This window comes from Nasonia vitripennis, chromosome 2 (genome assembly GCF_009193385.2).
Source record: "Nasonia vitripennis strain AsymCx chromosome 2, Nvit_psr_1.1, whole genome shotgun sequence".
Taxonomy (NCBI): domain Eukaryota; kingdom Metazoa; phylum Arthropoda; class Insecta; order Hymenoptera; family Pteromalidae; genus Nasonia; species Nasonia vitripennis.
The window spans coordinates 8,261,375-8,274,927 of record NC_045758.1 but is presented as its reverse complement, the minus strand read 5'-3'; the positions used below and the strand labels follow the sequence as shown (position 1 = coordinate 8,274,927).

General features: G+C 49.3%; 2 protein-coding genes across 3 annotated transcripts in view; one reads left to right on the top strand and one right to left on the bottom strand.

Moving 5' to 3' along the window:
* The window catches only part of LOC100119453 (zwei Ig domain protein zig-8), a 236,268-nt gene that overhangs the window by 93,265 nt on the left and 129,450 nt on the right, over positions 1 to 13,553 (top strand). The window lies entirely within an intron of this gene.
* The window catches only part of LOC103316393 (E3 ubiquitin-protein ligase MARCH3-like), a 38,301-nt gene continuing 34,421 nt past the window's right edge, over positions 9,674 to 13,553 (bottom strand). For both annotated transcript variants that reach the window (XM_031923831.2, XM_032596639.1), the window contains exon 7: positions 9,674 to 10,169. The gene's annotated coding sequence lies outside the window, so the exon portion shown is untranslated. The remainder of the gene's footprint in view (positions 10,170 to 13,553) is intronic.

Sequence of the window (13,553 nt, the reverse complement as noted above, 5' to 3'; positions counted from 1 at the left end):
CTCTCTTTCCCCGACCGCCGCCGGCGCAAAGTTACGGCCGTATACGCGCGAGCGTTTAATGCCGCGCGCGAGCCGCGCGGGCTTTTGAGAAAAAACTTATTGAAAATCCGCGAGCCATAGGCGCGCTTGCGCTCGCGCTCTTTATTTATTATATGAAAAGCCGGAGGGAGAGAGCTTGCGGTACAGCGCGGAGGCGCTGCAAGCACACTGCGTTAGGGAATAATTAGAGAGGGTGGCGAGCTTGCAGCAGCTGCCGCCGCCGTCGCCGCAGCTAACGCCAGAACAATGAAAATGTTAATTATTACATCGAAATTATGCAGAGGTTTATTACAGTTTCGCGCGCGCGCGCGAGTATAATTAATAGAATACTAATAATATGTACGTTATACTTTCGGCACCGTGGGCACAATAAACAACAAAAGCAGCGATTGAATTCGGCGTTGTTGCGATTTTTTCATCGGTACATCACGCTGGCGCGATAAAGCATCATTAACAACTCCGAGAGAGAGAGAGAGAGAGAGGGAGAGAGAGAGAGAGAGCAAAGGCAGTGACCATATAACGCCGGGAAATGAACTGGCAGCTCTTTCTCTCGCCGCTCGGCTCTCCCATAAATTCCTCAATGCCGGGCAATTTTTCAATTCGCCACCGCCGGCTGCTGCTTCTACTGCATCGAGAGCCGATCAAGTTGGCCGCAAGGCAGCATGTAGGCTATATATACCGTAGGTATACACCAGCCGCGTGTAAAGTAGTAAAAAACGTCCCTCGGGTCTCTTTCCGCAATGAACGTTTCATGTGAGAGCGTCTCAAGCCCCGGCTTGTATATGTCTACACGTATATACAGATATAGAGGGTGGCTTCTCTTGCGAGAGGAAAAGAAAAAGTACGCGTATATGCCGAGGTGAAATTCTTTGTCGCCTAGGGTACACACACACACAGAGCTGGTCCCTCGACTAAAGCGCTGCTGGGACGCATTCAATGGATAAATTGCTTTTTCAAAAGCGGCTGCTCGCGCGTCGCCGTCTATATATGGAGATACTATACATGGCTATACATCAATTCATCGCAGCGCCGGCGAGATCTACCAGCCTTGCGGTGTTTTCGCCGAAAACTTGGCTTTTAACAGCCAGCCTGTCCGCACGAGCGTGCCTCGGATCATGTACACGCGAATGCGCGCACTGCGCACACACACGCGAATCCAATGTGTTTTATCGCGGGACGTTTAACGCGAGCGCGATTCCGAATAAATTTTTTGCAATGCGCAGGGACGTGTAAACGCGCGACGCTACTGCGCGCTCGTTTTGCTTTTCGTTTTTATTTATTTCATGCGTAAAGATTTCATTGCGCGCCGCTACTCGCTATATATGGTGAACGATGACTTTTTGTTCTGGTAAAGTGGATTAACGTTTTTGTCGTTGTTATTTTTTGTATTTAATTTGGTCACATACTCGGTGTATTAAGTTTTAATCACTTTGGTTCGGGTGTGCGCTGATGAATCGAATTTACATGCGCGCGCGGGCGCTGTTGTTTTTAGATTGTGGGTGCGAAACACGCGAGAAACACAATTCCATATTATTCGGGAAAACAAACTGTTGCGTCGAACCGTTCACTTGATTAGACTGAATTCCATGACTGATCGACGTTGTAATAATCGAGTGTGTAAAGCAATCTCTTTTGTGTTTAAAAATCAATTTTACCGCGCTCTTTGTGAAAAGAAGCCATCAGGCGCGTGGAATCAACGAGTGCAAACATGACGCCTCGATATAAAGAAGAAGAAGACGTGTGCAGTGTCTATATATAAAGTCCCGAGAATCAGCGCGGCGAGCGAATCGTATTGTGCAGAATTTTTCCGCCTTCGTTTTACTGGCAACAAGCTCCTCGCGCGCAGGCGTCATTTCGTTTCTTTCTCTCTTGCCCCGCGTTGACTTTAACTCTCCTCGCGCACACACGGCTAAGAGAGGGAGAGTCTCGAGAAGCGAGAGAAAAGCACGAGGAGAAAGCAGGCCAAGAAGGCGCGATCGTAAATACAGCAGCGGCAGCATCACTAACCGTTTCCGCGGCGGCGATATTTTATCCGTGATCCGCCATGCGGAAAATTGGAATACAACGTCATGCGCCGCGGTCGGCTAAAAAAGAAAGAAAGAAAAAGAACTAGCGCACTGCACCTGCCGATAAGTCTCCTCGCTCCTCTCTTCCTCTATACACACACGTTAGTACATACAAGAAAGACGGGAGGAAATTCGCGATTTCGTATGGGAAACTTTTCCCTGGCAGGGCCATTTCGAATTCCAAAAGTCCGAGAGAGCTTTCTCTCCCCTTCCGCTCGAGCGCACTTATGTGAGCGGATGTGTTTCTCTCTTCCATCAGTGCGTGCCGAGTTTTTCCTCCTCTCCTCCTCTTCTTCTTTTTTCAACTCGCGTTACACCCGTTGTTCGCGCACGTCCGTGTCCGCGAAGATTGGAGGCGCGTGCGGAATTATTCACGCTCGGGGATGAAGGATTACTCTGTCCGCTGGTTAATTAGAAGGCGGAAGTTTACGCTGGAAATCGCGCGCGAGAGTGAAATTTTAAAGCGGCCGCGATATCACGTCGAATGTAGTTGTACCAAGTGCGAGAATGAGGTTCGTTAATCGTTGACATCTTTATTCTACTTTGAAGAAACGTCTGGAGTGAGTGGAACGATAAGAGCGCGCTACAAATTTTGTTTATTAAGATTGAAATGAAAGAGAGCTGAGCGGTTTTATACACTATGAAAAGCTTGCGGTTTGGTATTAACTGCGGTAATTCCGCGGCGAGAGCCCCGCGCACTATTAGTACAAATATCGAATTAAACCAACGGCCTTTACAGCGCTCAGCGGCGGCGGCGCAAGGCCGATGGATAATAAAACGGAATTTACATGTGAAGCCGGCATTTAGCGGAAATTATTGTAGCGAAAATCATTAACCGCGCGATCGAGAATAATTAATTACGCACTGGCTGTACATAGCGCGGGCGTAAAAACGCGCATAGTTGGCTATGTACCGCGATAAAGCTCTTTTATCAAGTAATAGGTACTACGCGCTAATAATTCAATTTCTGGGTAGCTATATACGCATAGCGACCCTCCTCTTCCCCGAAAAGATTGAATATTCAGGAGCCGTCGTCGGATCATAAAAAAAAAAAATAACTCGCGCAGGCGTGTGCTCGTAAAAAAAGAAACGCAACTATTATAGCAGCCGCAAACAAACTGCGAATTTGCATCGGAAAAATCGTTTAGCCCCCGCCGAATAGCGGCAATTACGCGTGCTGAAAAATCAGAGCGAGCTCCCGCGCGCTGCAAACGACCGAAGCAGAGTGTAAAACAAGATTTTTCGCGCCGACATTATAGCGACTACAGCGTATAGTCGAGGCTAACGCCGATTGCTCACCGCGAGAGCTTTACTAATTAAGTATTTTGCATGGCGATCGAGGGGCCAGCTGCCGCTGTCTATACGCGTATACGCGTACAGCCAGATGAGAGGAACGAACGAACAAACGAACGGCAGAGCACAACCGCGTAACGGGCACAAACGAGATTTTCCCACGCGCGCGCAATCATCATCCTACTATACCTGCCGCGATACACGTTTATGTGTACGGCACGTGCGCGTGGCGCCGATCAAAAATTCGCCCGCGTGATTAGCGCTAGCAGCTGTGCAGGTCTATAATTATCGTTGTCAGCCGCAGGTGAAATAGTAAAATTTCGGTCAATTAGCGGCGCTGAGGCGAAACCGCGCGCGCGGCCTCATCTCGTTATGGCCGCGTATTCCGCCGCTGCCTCCCCCGTAATAAGGTGAGAGCGCAAAATAAAGGCGAGAATCAGGCCGCGTGTATGCGCTGCCGCTGTGTTGTGTGCGCGAGAGTTTGGGGCCGACCGCAGGCTGCGCGCATTCCATTTCCGACGACAGCAAGCCCTGCTAATTGCGAGCGCGGGTAAAGCTTGATTATGAGATCGGCTCTCGAGAGGTGTCATTCGAGAGGCGCATGAAGCCGCTGCCTTGTTGGCTGTTTTTTTTTTCGTTTCCGTTTGCTTAGCTTCGCGCGATTAATTGGCTGGAAAATTCGTTTTACGTGAGTTGCGACTAACGGAATTGGAGCAGTTAAAAGCACATCGTCGCGGTATCTCCCGTTCTAACAAGCCGAAATCGAAATAATCCCCGATGAAAGTCCTGCCACACAGCTTCCGCGTCTAACGATCGGAGCCGCGCGCATACACATCACGTATAAACTCTTACGCCTTCTCCGACCGCAAGCATCGCCTTCCATTTCCGAGGGGAGAGCGCGGGCTAATTGAATGGAACCGGCTAATATTAAACTTCCGCGGTGCACGCGAGCCAGCCGCGGCTGTCCAGATTCTGCTGCTCGCTACGGAGAGGGAGGGATTTTATTGTCCCGTCACGCACGATACACCGGCCGGAGAGAAGGGGAGCCCCCGCGCATAGGCCGCACCGCGACGTGACGACAAACACGAATCAAACGTGAAATCAAACACAAACAGCGCGCGGGCTCAAATGACCACCGACGTCGCTGCTGCTGCTGCAGCCTCGATTCTTGCAGCCGCGTTCTAGAGTATAGAGAGACCAGTTCTCTGTTTTACAATTCAATATGTGCGCGAACGCATACCCACACACACACGCAGCGCTCGTTATACAGCGCTTGATCTAGTTTATGATAGCTGGCGCGTGTGCGACGTTACGCCGCGGCGTTATACTGCCGACGCATGATTTAGATACTAATTTATTCGCTGCAGGTTAGAGAGAGAGAGAGAAAGAGAGAGAGAGAGAGAGGGAGAGAGAGAGAGAGAGATCGCTTGTGTGTGCGCCGTAGCTCAAAGAGATGCGCGCGCGTGCAGCGATGCTCTCCGGTGCAAGCGAACGACGGTTGTCCGTTATTATCTGATAAGAAAGGCCAAGCGACGCGGATGTGCGCGCGAGCCTGATAGGCGGAGTGACTCTTTGAGCATTATATGCGCTGGTGGCGCACAACGCCGAGAGGAGTAATTGAAATTTTCGCTTTAGAACGCTGTGTGTTTGTTATTATGTTTGCTGCCAACATAACGATAAAATGTGCTTTCTGTGTGCGGAGCATCGTTGCGCTGAAAAAATAGCGCGACGAAAGCACACACGTCGACGCGCTGCGTTCTCCTCGGGGCTGTATACGCGCGCGGAATAAATATATGCTTTTTGTTTCATTTATTCAGTAGAAAAGCGCACGTGTGGTCAGACGCGTGACAACGCGCTCGTCTACTATGCATACAACGCGTTTAATATTATATTCGTCCCTCGGTAGAAAAAAAATTATTATTTGTACATAAAATGCCGATGAATCGAACACGAGCTCCGCGAGTAGCCGTCGGCGTAACATCATCCTGAGATAGAGAGAGGGTTAAGCGCATGAATGTGTATGAGCCGGAAGCCCGCGGCTGCGTAGAAGAGCGATGAGTTATTTTTATCGCAAATTTACGGCCATGTCCCTTATTCACACTCGCACGCAGAGTCGAAGAAACGAGAAGAAGCGGCGCTTATACACACCGCGTGTGTGGTATATATTTATACGGAGGAAGAGGAGATAAAGCATACGCACGACTTGGCACGGGCTCGGAGGGATGAATATTGAAATTCTCATTATTCGCGCTCCCTCGGACATAGCGAGTGTGAGAGAGAGAGAGAGCTGTACGCGCAAGCGGCGAGCTCGCGTCATGTCGCTGAATATAATTTAAAGTTTCTCAACTGCTATGTAGTAGGCGGCTTAATCATGAATGTATTCGCGCCTCTCTCTCTCTCTCTCTCTCTCTCTCACTACACTCTGGCATTAGACATTCAGAGAGCGAGCCGCAGCGCACAGAGCGACAGCGCTACACGTAAGCAGTCCAGCAGCTACGACTTCCCTTTTGGCACGCTCGCGCAAACGCTAATGCCTCTAACCTCTTTCTCCCTCTAGCTCGACGGCTTTGACGAGGCGTCGTCGTCGCGCTTCAAGCGTGTCCATCTCTCTCTCTCTCTCTCTCTCTCTCTCTCTCTCTCTCTCTCTGTGTGTATGCGCTAATGCCTCTCTGCTGCCGTCGTCAAATTGATAGTTGCTTATAATTTCGCAATTTTGCGGGGAATGCGCGCGCTAGCGATCCGTTTCACGCAGTGAAAGGAGAGGATCCGGTTTACAGCGGCTGCGCTCGCAGCAGTTGGAATATGCATGGGCTCGACACACTGTCGGCTAAATGACGCGTCACCTATGCAAATGAGGGACTCTATAGCGTGCAGCGTGCGGCTGTATCAAAGACGCGCGCTGCACCCGCTGCTGCTTTTTCCGAGTTTCGCTGTGTGTGATCTAATTTGTTTCGAACGAGGCTGCCTTTATATGCGCTTCTCGGAATGCGTTATTAGAAAGGGTATTATGCATGAAGGTTTCCACCGAGTGATTTCGGTCGATGGATAATTTTCCCGTCAAACTACTTTATCGATTTTCGCCTAAAGTCGTCTACAATCGAATGAGTATAGTGTCACCTTATGATCACCCCGATCGATCACACGCACACATTTCCGTTCGTTGGCTCAGCACCGCAGAATCATCAGAAACGCGCTCGCGCGTATGCAAAACACTCAAGACGCGCATGGGCGACAAGAAACTAACCAGCGCACACATGTAACCGAAGTTTGTTGCCCTCTCTCTCTCTCTCTCTCTCTCTCTCTCTCTCTCCAAACTTTGCCCTGCTCGTGTGTGTGTGTGCGAGAGCAGTAGCAGCAGCCTCCTATACCCACGAGTGTAGGGCTACACTTGCTAAGAGCGTCGCTCTTTAGCGAAACGTGCGAGGAAGACACGGCGTTCTGTGAGCACAGGAAGATGCACACAAAAGCCACAGGCCGACATATATACTAGTGGGGGGCGGCCGCGCGTGCGAGCAAAGCTTCTTCGTGTACGGATGAATGCATTGCTCGAACACGTGCCGAGTGCTATACACACACACAGGCTGCGCGACGCGTTGAATCTCGAATTTGACCTTTGTCTCGACGAATTTCTCTCTCGCGATTTGGAGAATTTCGCCGAGGCGGAGTAGACGGATATTTATACGGATACTAATAGACGGGAGAGCCGTTTAATCTCAATCGTCGTGCGCTAATTCCTTAATTTAAGACGAAATTCGCTCTGATTAAAGATTCCCTCATTTTTTAAGGACCGAGATAATTGCTGCCTTTAGTCGCGTTGAGTCTTACGGAGAACCGAGTAGTTCGTTTCCACTATTGGATGACGGACTTATTCGCTGAAACGTTACAGGTGTATAGGAGAGAACGTCGCATTTACATGTTTTGCGATTCGAGCCCGATCCGCACGATTCAAACGAGCAATCGAATCAAGATCGAATTCCAAGAGGCATTGGATTATCATATCCGCAAAGTGGGTCAGGTTTTGATTCCCCGTGAAATAACGACGCAATTAAAGCAGTTCGAGAGCTCACCCAATATAGCAGCTTCTCGAGTTCTCCCGTATCGTTGGTGCGTTTCCCTAACTGAATAGGTATGTGCAAGTATATCGCGTTGGCGCCTGGCTCGACGCTGACTCTCTCCACTGGCGCTTCTCTCGAGTACTGCTTTTGCCGCCGCCGCCGCTCCTTATACGACTGTGTACTGCTGCGGATGCATCGATCTCGGGCGTAATTTCTCCCTCGGCGTTTTGTTTCAAAATATTCAGAACATTTTCGCGCTCTTCGCCTACTTTTTTTAGAAAACTCGGTAAAAGCATTTCTGTTTAGGAGCTGAAACGGTGTTAATATTCTTTTTCCTCTCTGTCGCCTTCGGTAGTATCCGCATGTGTGTCGCGGGTATAACACGACATTGAAAGGGGCTTTCTGAGGTATTTTATAATATTGCAAAGGGGCTTTTTCCTCGTTCTCTTTGCTACGCACTCCGAGGAAAGAGTTTGCTCACCGAGAGTAAGTCGATTCGATGCAAATGTTTTGAGATTAATCGTGAAAATAAATCATATAGCCGCATAATTCCAATTATTGAAATCGCGTTTCCTCTTGTTGATTCCGATGTATCGAGGAACAGTCGTGTCAGTAATTCATTCACGGCTAATGCATTGAATTTCCTCCTCGGTAATTGCTCCGTTCCTTCGAGCAAGTCTCTGGCTGAACCTTCGCGCGACCGATTCAAGAGCCCGACTGTGCGACATCGGCGCTGAATGCGAGCAATAATTAGTTCTCTCCCGAATTCAAGAGACCACGTGAGCGTCGATTTAGAAAAAAGTAAGTTCTAGACACTTAATTTCGGTATTTCCTCCCGTAAAAGAGTAATACGCGGCGGACCACTGCTGCAGAGAAGCCGCTTGACAGTGCTTACCATGGGGGCGGATTATACATCTGGGACGCGCGAAATTTCTAGCCGCCGCGGGCAGTGGTCTCGAAGGAAGTAAGAAGATAAAGAGAGACGCAGCGGCCAATGTAAACAAGGAGGACGGAGATAAGGGGGATATACGCTTCCGCTGAAATTACCGTTTGGCCGGGTGATTTAGGATGATTTTGTTGTTATTCGCGCGAGACCGATAGGAACTCGCTCGGGGCCAGGAGGAGAGAGAGAGAGAAAGCCAGTGAGAGAGGTGATGTAGTCAGCCCGAGTGAGATTGCGACGGCGCCTTTTTCCGGCATGCCGTAGATTGCGTAATCTAGCGTGAGCTGGCCGGGACTTCCTTTGACCTGAAAAATCTTTTTTCCTCTTATTTCGCTCGATCAGTGCTATTATATCTTTATGGACGACGGGACGTGTAATCGGCTTATTTCTCGCGATATCAATTAATCGAGGCGAGACCTTTTGATTGAAAGGGCGCGTGGAGGAAAAAGAGGCGAGATCGTCTAATCAACGTTTTTGAAGAATGCCTCCCCCGGGAAACTCTGCGATAAAGGTAAAACTCGGCGTCGCTGCGCTAAACGCTGCGAGGTTCAATACACTTTTGTAATTCGACCTATTTGGAAATGCGTTTTTCTCCTCTTCCGAGAAACAGCTGCCTGGGAAATAAAATCCAAACACGAAAAAAACTACAACTCGGGACTTCATCCATCCTCTCATCCCCGAGGAGCTTTTGATCTCGCAAAGGAAAACGAATGGCGCCCCCTCGTTATATAATCATGCTGATTATAATCATCGCGAGAGAAGTCGACGCGTTTTGTATCCATTAGGAGTACACTTTTTAGCGCTTAATAAACGAGAAGACGCTGATTAAAAACTAACAGCGCGATAACTCGCTCGAAAGTTCCGGGAATAGGTTTAATTTATTTCTCGGCTGGCAAAAAGCTACTAGCCTGGCTGTGAAAAGTTGAGGAAAAAATTAACGCGCAGCGGCGACTACCAATAAACGATATTGACGTTTGCGCAGAGCGCGGGAGAAAAAAATTTTCGAGCCAAAGAAAATTCTGCAGCTCGTTTGCCTCCCTTTTTGCTCTCTCTCTCTCTCTCTCTCTCTCTCTCTCTCTCTCTCTCTCTCTCTCTCTCCCTCTCTCTCTACCGACACTATTTTCCTCGCTTTCGTTTTTTCCCTCTCTCACTTCCTCATTATCCCGCCACCCCTGCATTTATCGGTTTTCGTTAAGATATCCTTTCATCGTTTCTGCAGGCTATGAATATTTTTTTGTCCCCGGAATCGAGCGTATTTAAAACAAAAATTACACGGATACAGTAGAGCTTTTCGTTTTTTTTTCTTTCTTCTCAGCTGTGACGTACAAGCAAGGCGTGAGAGGAAAAGTTAATGCGAAATTTTCGCACAAAAAATCATCAGCGATGTGTAATTTCGCTTGCGCGCGGCCGAGGGCGCCATTCATTAAGAGCCCCGAGGCGCGTCCGTTAGGCGCCTATACGTTAACCTGCATCCTCTGCCGTGCCGCGGCGCGCACGTATATAAAAACGTGCGGGATAAAAAGGTCTAATTGGAATCCCTCTTGCTCTCTCCCTCACTCCCCTTCTTCTTGGCCGAAGGCGAAGGAACGTATATACGAGCGAACGCCTCTCTGTTGCGCAGCCACAGCTAACGATCGTGCTGGTGCGAATGCTCTTTCCAGTCGTCAGCGTATCTTGTTACTTCTTCGTTACCTTAGCTGCTGCTGCTGCTGCTGCACTTACATATGACGTTATTTCGCTGGTAAAGCTTTACGCTGCTGCTGCAGTTTATAGCTGTAAATCCGGAATAAGAAAAATTATTTTTTATTTACCAGGGATAAGTCGAGCGAATTATTTACGAGCGATGTTTATTTTATTTTTCAGTTTAATTAAGAGGCCGAGGCCGAGGCTTGACCCCGATCTAGCGCAGCAAAGCAAAGGGCCATTTTTTTTGTTTCGGATGTAATTTCATTATAAATTGGAGCTTTAAATAAGTCTCCCTCCCAAGAACGAGCCCCGGATTTCTATTTGTTCGCCGCAGGATTCCGGGAATACAAATGGTCAGATTTAACTTTACTCGGGACTTTTTCGTTCTGATAACCTTGCGCCTGCGTTACTCCGGAAACGCGGAGATTTCAGCGAAATTGAAAACTTTTAAATTCCCTCTAAGAGCCTCCTCGGCTGCGAAGGGTAAATACGCGCAATCTTTCCGAAAATATCGCGGTAATCCATTAAGCCTCGTAAAAACAAAAATAAAACAGCCTACATCCCCCATGTCGGGAGCATGTTTCCTATCGAAACTATTAAGCGCATCATCGCCGAAAGCAATAAAATCCATAACACGCGGCGATGACTAAATTCCACGCTAAACAGATTACAGATTCAGCCATTAATTTGCGCGCGCGCCGGCGCTAATGCTCCAGCATTTTAAACGCTCGGCCCGCGCCGCAACGCTGCCCTTTTAAAAGCGGCCGCAGAGAGAAACAAGCGCTTTCAGCCCCCTGATGTGGCGGCCTCCTCCTGGCTGGTGGTGCAGGGCCCTCCTTAATCGTCGGGAATAACTTAGATATACATAAACCAGTCCTGGCTGCACTGCACGCGTTCCGCCAATAAAGCTCCTGAGTAGCTTGTAAAATCCGACCTCCTCCTGCCGTCGCCGGAAATTACGCGCCGAGAGTCACGCGACATGAATCGCAGGTGTACCAGGAGGAGGAAAGCCTCGATCGCGAAAGCAGCTAGTCCGCGGAGATAAGATCCGAGCGCGGGGAATGAAAAATAAAAGCCGAGCGGGAAGGAGTGCATGGTCTGGGTGGAGTCTTTCCGGCGAACGAGGTACTATAAAAAAGGGTGGAGTTCGTCGATGGATAGTACGATTTTTGAGTAAATTGGAAGAAAATTGTTAATTCCGATAAGGCTCTGATTGCGCGCGAATAGGGAGAAGCTCTATCTCTCGATGGCGCGCTATTGAAAGAGTGAGCAGTGCCGCCGAGAGAGGTAAATTGATGATTTTACGGAGGAATGCGCGAGCGCGATCTTTCGGGAATTTCAAATTAGGAGTGGAGATTGGATGGAATTTTCGTAATTTTTTTCGACGTGCAATCAGCCGCGCGCAAACTCCGAGGCGTCGTAATCAAATATTAGCTCCGATGTAAGGATATCGCGCCAAACAAGAGCGAAATGCCATCAAAGGCGAATTACCTCTGAGAAATTCTTTGGAAAATTGAAAAAAAATACAGCCCGTGCGCCAGTCTTCCGAGCCGACGACGCTGCTAATATTCACTCATAAACGCGAGAGGAAGACGAGCTGCCGGCGCCTTAATAACGCGTCCAGAGATCAAGAGAGAGAGGGAGCAAAAGTATCAGAGCAGAAGCAGAAGTTATTACCGGCGGCGGGGGCGCGCAGTGGGAAAAGCCGTGGAAGAAGACGAGGAGGAGGTGGGGGTGGGGTGGGAAAGGAGCGCGCTGCGTTATAACCGATATAGATACTCGGATCCCACAGGTGAACGCGCTGAGAGAGGGGGTGGGCGACTTATATCTGCGAGGCGGCAGCGGCGGCGGAAAGAGGGAAAAGCCGGAAGCGGATAAGGGAGTAATACGACTAGATAGCTTCGGGCGGGCCGCAGCCGTCGATAACGATAAGCATCGGCCAGCTCCAACTCGCGCTCTCGGAATTGGATTGTCTCCTTTTATATACGTTTACGCTTTCTCGCTTCTTCTCCTTCTTCCTCCGCTCTGCTGCAGGAGATATGTGCACGTACATAAAGTCGCTGATATTCCTCTCTCTCTCTCTCTCTCTCTCTCTCTCTCTCTCTCTCTCTCTCTCTCTCTCTCTCTCTCTCTCTCTCTCTCTCTCTCTCTCTCTCTCTCTCTCTATCATCGCGCGTGCCGGGAGCACGTTTTCCATCGGCGTTACCTTCTCTCCGAACGAATTCGAGCGTAATTAGCGCGGATATATATATATATATATATATATATATATAGAGAGAGAGAGGGTCGACAGCGCAGCAGCTCCAGTTTCCTTTTATCGCGTCAAAAGGACGTCGACGACGCAGCAGCGTTCGTTTCTCTCTCGCCGACGCGGCATTTTTCTTCTCCTTCTTCCTCTCGTTATCCGCGCGGATGCGCCGACGCCTTGAGACAAATGGACGGCGCGCTCGTTTGTCCCGGGAAAATGTTATTCAATGCCCCGGTAATTATACGCGCTCGGTCTTTGTGTCGCGGCACCGCGCTGACTACTGCCCTCCTCTCTCTGTCGCGGGCTAGAACGAGGGAGAATGGCTTTCAGGATACAGGGAGAGGCTACTACTACTGCTGCCACTGCGCTGAGGAAGGAAGGGGAGCAGCTCGCACCACTTGCGAGTGTATCAAATTAACGACTTGAATATTGCACCTAAGGTTGACGCTGCGGTTTTCGGGGGCTAGACGCTTACAGCGCGTTGCGGAGAGAGAAAGGGGTCAGTGGTACTCTCGGCGTGCCTCGCTCTCCCTCAAAGTGTACCCTGCCGGTGTAGTCTGCCTCGGCGAACGAGCTACATTGTTAAAGATTCATGTAACTTGACGCGGGGGAGCTCGCGGCGAGGGACTCCCCACGCTTCTACAGCTACTGCGAATATTTTGACTGGTTCTCCACCACCACCGACGATGTTTTATGAAGATGGTTATGACGCGCTCGGAGAGATAGAGAGAGAGAGAGAGAGAGAGAGAGAGAGAGAGAGAGAGAGAGAGAGAGCGCCTTTTATTCTTGCTTAGTGGTCGTTTTCGAGTTACGCTCGGCGCCCCGCGAATCTGCGCGAGTTATATGAGCCGTATTAGTCGTCACTTATTCATCGCTTGTTATCGATCGCCTTCTGCATGCCGTATCGATCGCTTTGGCTTCTCGAGATCTGCAACAATAAGGTGTTTATGTTGGCACATACGGCGAAGCACGCATCGAGCACGCATGGAGAACAATGGAGGAAAGATTAAACAAACAAAGTTACAAACCTTTTAAAAAGGCTCTTGCACTGGTAACGAGTTAGTCTCTGTCGGGTTTCCAAGCTGTAAAGACGGATTAATAAATCTGAACAAATCCATATTCAATTTATTTAATTACTTACCTGCGAATCTACGTACGCTCTGCAATACGTACACTTAACTGGCGCTGCGGACAGGATACTGCGAGGCTGCTGAATCGAGATT